This window comes from Canis lupus, chromosome 10 (genome assembly GCF_003254725.2).
Source record: "Canis lupus dingo isolate Sandy chromosome 10, ASM325472v2, whole genome shotgun sequence".
Taxonomy (NCBI): Eukaryota; Metazoa; Chordata; class Mammalia; order Carnivora; family Canidae; genus Canis; species Canis lupus.
In genome coordinates this window covers 45,703,851-45,709,836 of record NC_064252.1, presented here as the reverse complement: position 1 = coordinate 45,709,836, position 5,986 = coordinate 45,703,851, and the positions used below count along the sequence as shown (strand labels likewise).

The window sequence follows — 5,986 nt, the reverse complement described above, 5'->3', positions numbered from 1 at the left end:
AATATACAAAAAACTCTTAAAACTCAACAACAATAAAACAAATAACTGGGTTAAAAATGGGCCAAAGATCTTAACAGATACATCACCAAAGAGGATTTATAGATGGTAAATGAAAAGCATATGAAAAGGTGCTCTACATCACATATCATCAGGAAGATGCAAATTATTTTTATTTTTTATTTTTTTATTTATTTTTTAATTTTTATTTATTTATGATAGTCACAGAGAGAGAAAGAGAGAGAGGCAGAGACATAGGCAGAGGGAGAAGCAGGCTCCATGCACCGGGAGCCCGACGTGGGATTCGATCCCGGGTCTCCAGGATCGCGCCCTGGGCCAAAGGCAGGCGCCAAACCGCTGCGCCACCCAGGGATCCCGGAAGATGCAAATTAAAACAATGAAATACCACTACACACTCATTAGAATGGGCAAAATTTGGAACACTGACAACGTCAAATCCTGATGGATGTGGAGTTGAAGATGTGGAGTAATAGGAACTCTCCTTCATTGCTGGTGGGAATGCAAAATGGTGCAGCCACTTTGAAAGACAGTTTGGGGGTTTCTCACAAAACTAACCAGACTCTTACCATACTATCCAGCAATTGTGATCCTTGGTATTTAATCCATAGGAGTTGAAAACATGTCCCCACAAAACCTGCATAAGAAGTTTTGAGCAGGGGATCCCTGGGTGGCCCAGCAGTTTAGCTCCTGCCTTCGGTGCAGGGCATAATCCTGGAGTCCCGAGATTGAGTCCCGCATTGGGCTCCCTTCATGGAGCTTGATTCTCCCTCTGCCTATGTCTCTGCCTCTCTCTCTCGCTCTCATGAATAAATAAATAAAATCTTTAAAAAAAAAGTTTTGAGCAGCTTTATTTATAATTGCCAAAACTTGGAAGCAACCTAGATGTCCTTTAGTAGGTGAATGGATAAATAATTTGTGTTACATCCAGACAATGGAATATTATCTGGAGCTAAAAAAACAAATGAACTATCAAGCTATGAAAAGATATGGAGAAAACTTAAATATATATGATTAAGTAAAAGAAGCCAATCTAAAAGAAAAAGGCATACTGTATGATTCCAGCTATATAACATTCTGGGAAAGGCAAAACTATAGAGACAGTAAAAATTTTAGTGGTTGCCAGGGATTGGGAATCGGAAGGGATAAATAGGTGGGTCACAGATAATTTTCAGGGCAGTGAAAATGCTGTATGAAAGTCTTGTGATGGATACATGTCATTACATTTTTGTCCAAATCCATAAAATGTACAATACCAAGAATGAACAGTATATAAACTATGGACTTTATGGATTATGATGTGTCAGTGTAGTAGGCTCATCAATTGTTAAAAAAGTACTATTGTGGTTGGGAATGTTGATAATGAAGGAGGCTATCCATGTGTTGCGGCAGGGAATATTTGGAAAAAATATATATCTTCCCTTCAATTTTGTTGTGAACCTAAAACTACTCTAGGAAACAAGACTTATTAAGCAAACACTACAGTTTGCATCAAAGATTAATGGTGAGAAACTGGACACTTTCCTCATAAGACGGAGAACAAGGTAAGAATGTTGTCTTTTAGCTTTTGCATTCCCATTATACTAGAAGTCTTAGTTACTCTAATAAGACATGAAAAGGGAATAAAAAAATATACAGATTGAAAAGGAAGAAATAGAATTTTTTAAAATTTTTAAAAAAATTTATTTATGATAGGCACACAGTGAGAGAGAGAGAGGCAGAGACACAGGCAGAGGGAGAAGCAGGCTCCATGCACCGGGAGCCCGATGTGGGATTCGATCCCCGGTCTCCAGGATCGCGCCCTGGGCCAAAGGCAGGCGCCAAACCGCTGCACCACCCAGGGATCCCTGCGCCACCCAGGGATCCCGAAATAGAATTTTTTAAACAGAAATTATTGTGTAGAATACTAAAGAATCAATCAACCAAAAAAAAAAAAAAAAAAAACACCCCTCTCCTCAAAAGAGTAAAACTCTTGAAACTAATAAGCAGGTATAGCAAGGCTTCAAGGAAAAAGTTGATATACAAGGTTGCTTTCCTATATACCAGCAATAAACACTGAGCATATGAAATTTAAAAAACATACCATTTAGAGTAGCATACAAAAAATGAAATCTGATAAAATATGCATAAGATCTATATAGGTGGTATTTTGATAGGGATTGCATTAACTGTGTGGATTGGTTTGGGAAGTATAGACATTTTAACATTGTTCTTCCAATCCATGAACATGGAATGTTTTTCCATTTCTTTGTGTCCTCATCAATTTCTTTTATAAGTGCTTTATGGTTTACAGAGTACAGATCTTTTACCTCGTTGGTTAGGTTTATTCCTAGGTATCTTCTGTTTTTTTGGTGCAATTGTAAATGGGATTGATTCCTTGATTTCTTTTCTGCTACTTCATTATTGGTGTACAGAAATGCAACATATTTCTGTATGTTGATTTCGTTTTTAAAAATATTTTATTTAAAATATTTTGTGTGTGTTTGTGTGTGTGTGTGTGTGTGTGTGTGAGAGAGAGAGAGAGAGAGAGAGAGAGAAAGAACTAGAGAGAGAGCAAGCACAAGCCAAGGGTAGAAGCAGAGGAAGAGAGAGAAGCAGACTCCCCATTGAGCAGGGATCCTGATGTGGGGCTTGGTCTTAGGACCCTGGGATCATGACCTGAGCAAAAGGCAGACACTTAAAAAAAAATAAAGGGATCCCTGGGTGGCGCAGCGGTTTGGCGCCTGCCTTTGGCCCGGGGCGCGATCCTGGAGACCCAGGATCGAATCCCACATCGGGCTCCCGGTGCATGGAACCTGCTTCTCCCTCTGCCTATGTCTCTGCCTCTCTCTTTAAAAAAAATAAATAAATAAAAATAAAAGGCAGACACTTAACTACTGAGACATCCAGGTGTCCTATTAAATGCTTTTTCAGCATCAATTGAGATAATCATGTGATGTTCTTCCTTCATTCTGTTAATGTTGTATATTACATTGATTGTTTTTTGTATGTTGGATCATCTTTCAGTCCAGGAATAGATACCACTTGGTTGTGGTGCATAATCCTTTTAATATAGTGCTGGATTCAGTTTGCTAGTATTTTTTGAAGATTTTGCTTCAGTATCATCAGGGATATTGGTCTATAGATTTCCTGTAGTATGTGTGTTTGGCTTTGGTATCCAAGTAATGATAGCCTCATAGACTAAGTTAGCAAGTGTTCTTCTTCAATGTTTTGGAAGAATTTGAAAAGGGTTGGTATTAATTCTTCTGTAAATGTTTGGTAGAATTTACTAGGGAAGCCATCTGGTCTTGAGTTTTCTTTTTGGGAGATTTCTGATTACTTATTCAATCTCCTGACTAGTTATAGTTATATATACTATTCAGATTTTCTACTTCCTAATGATTCTATCCTGGTAGACTTTGCATTTCTAGGAGTTTGTCCATTTTTTATTCAATTTATTGGCATACAAGTGTTTAGGGTACTTTCTTACAATCCTTTTTATTTCTGTAAAGTGGATAGTAACATCCTCTCTTTCATTTTGTTGTAATTTGGTCCTTCCCTCTTTTTTCTTTGTCAGTCTAACCAAAGTTTTGCCAATTTTGTTGATCTTTTTAAAGAACCAACTTATGGTTTCACTAATTTTCTCTATTACTTGTCTGTTTTCTATTTTATTTATCTCTGTTCTAGTCTTTAGTATTTCCTTCCTTCTGCTAGATTTTGTTTGATTTTGTTCTTGTTTTTCTAGTTCCTTAAGTATAAACTTAGGTTTTGATTTGAAACCTTTCCTCTTTTTTAATATAAGCATTTCTACCAATAAATTTCCCTGTTACCATTGCTCTCACTGCATCCCATAAGTTTTGGCACATTCACATGGAATTGGGCAGCTGTTGCTAGTAAGTTGCAAGCTCTACATGAGTGTTAGATCAGTTTGAAGTCTGTTCCCTTGTCAAAAGTTTAACACTGATAGAAGGTCAGCCTCACATTCGGGTGTTTGGAAATTGATTAGCTAGGATAGATCTGGTCAAAAAGACCTTGGTGGCAAGCCAGATGTCCTATTACATCTCACTAGAGGGAAGGTGGCTGTTCTAAGCCCTGCCTAACTGGTCAGGTTGGAGACACCAGCGATGTTTCTTCGACTACCAATAACTCCTCCTAGCAGCACAGCTGCTGTTGTGTCTTACCCCATTCTGTCATCTCAGCTTCACCATGGGCTGTTCAGATGGTGACATTCTGAACTGAGGAAGAGCCAAGGAACTTCTGGCCAGACATAGCTGTCTGTCATCTTGGGGCTCTAGGCTTGACTGAAACATCACATTAGTGCTTGGTTTCAGGCTGGACACTGCCAGAAGCCTACTGCTTTACCTCTGTTGAAAAGAAGGCCTCCAAGGTCTTTTCAGTTTATTGGAGGAAGGAATTACACAAGTCCAAGTTAAAAGCAGATCCCACATGGTTACAAACCTACAAGCTGTGAAGTTTTCAATTTGTGACAAGGGGTAGAAGGGAAATTCTACTCATTGCAAGGAAAACCTCATTTGAGGGGCACCTGGGTGGCTCAGTGGTCGAGTGTCTGCCTTTGGCTTGGGTTGTGAGCCCAGGGTGCTGGGATCAAATTCCGCATTGGGCTCCCTGCAATGGGACTGCTTCTCCCTCCACCTATGTCTCTGCCTCTCTTTCTGTGTCTCTCATGAATAAGCTTTTAAAAAAGTCTGAAAGAAGAGAAAAGAAAAGAACATAAAAGAAAAGAAAAGAAGAAAAGAAAGAAAACCTCATTTGGGCTTTATTGATCCAGAAGCTCTTAAAACCCATGAACCTTCAGCTGGTCATCCTTAGCTTGTCCAGTCTCTAGGAGGAGCTGGCCCATGTTCTTGTGCTGGTCACCCTTTAGCTGAATTATTTCTTCATATTCTGGATGCTCAGTTACAGTGCCATTACAGGCAAATTTCTTCTTAAATGCCTTTACTAGTTTATTTTTTTTTATCATAATCATTAGTGATCCCTTAGATAGTAGTAGGGGTGTTCCTGCCATTTCTCTATTGAATCTTACATGGATATAATCCTCAGTGCAAACAGGAAGTAGATCATCACCCTTACTTGCATCAGCAAAGGGGCTGAAAGAGTGGACGTTCTGGATAGCAGATGTAATATGATTCATTTTCTTCAGTAGAAATGGCCTGTGGAAGGTGGTGGTGGGGGAAGGCAGACTGGGGTATGGAATGCGCAGAAGCTTGGGAGCAAAAGAGAGAGGCTGCTGAGTCCTCTGTGGTGGCTCAGTGACTGGGGCTTATCTTCATTTTCATTTATCCCAAGACATTTTAAATTTATTTTTGGACTCCTTTGTTGTTTAAGAATGTGTTTTTAATTCTCACATAGTGAATTTTCCAGTTATATTTTTGCTGTTGATTTCTCTTGTAATCTCTTGTTGTATTCCTTGTAACAAAAAAAAATACCTCGTATGACTTCAATCTTTTTATGTTTAAGACTGCTCTGTGTCTATATATGGTCTAACCTAGAGAATGTTCCATGTGTACTTGAGAGAAATGTATTTTCCTGTTGTTGCTGCTGGGTGGCGTGTTCTGTTTTATATCTGTTAGGTCAAATTGTTCTACAGAGCTGTTCAGTTTCTCTACTTCCTTACTGATAACCTTTTTGCCTAGTCTATCCATTATTTTTTTTCCCATTTTTTAAATTGAAGTTTGATTTTCCAACATATAGTATAACACCCAGTGCTCATCCCGTCAAGTGCCCCCTTCAGTTCCCATCACCCAGTCCCCCGCCCACCTCCCCTTCCACTACCCTTTGTTTGTTTCCCAGAGTTAGGAGTCTCTCATGTTTTGTCACCCTCTCTAATTTTTCTCACTCATTTTCCCTTATAATCCTTTTCACTATTTCTTATATTCCCCATATGAGTGAAACCATATAATGATTGTCCTTCTCCAATTGACTTACTTCACTCAGCATAATACTCTCCAGTTCCATCCACGTTGAAGCAAAT

General features: G+C 38.9%; 1 pseudogene; it reads right to left on the bottom strand.

Annotated features, from left to right (window-relative positions):
• Positions 1 to 4,789: 4,789 nt before the first annotated feature.
• Positions 4,790 to 5,146, bottom strand: LOC112675323 (eukaryotic translation initiation factor 1-like; annotated as a pseudogene).
• Between the last annotated feature and the right edge of the window lie 840 nt (positions 5,147 to 5,986).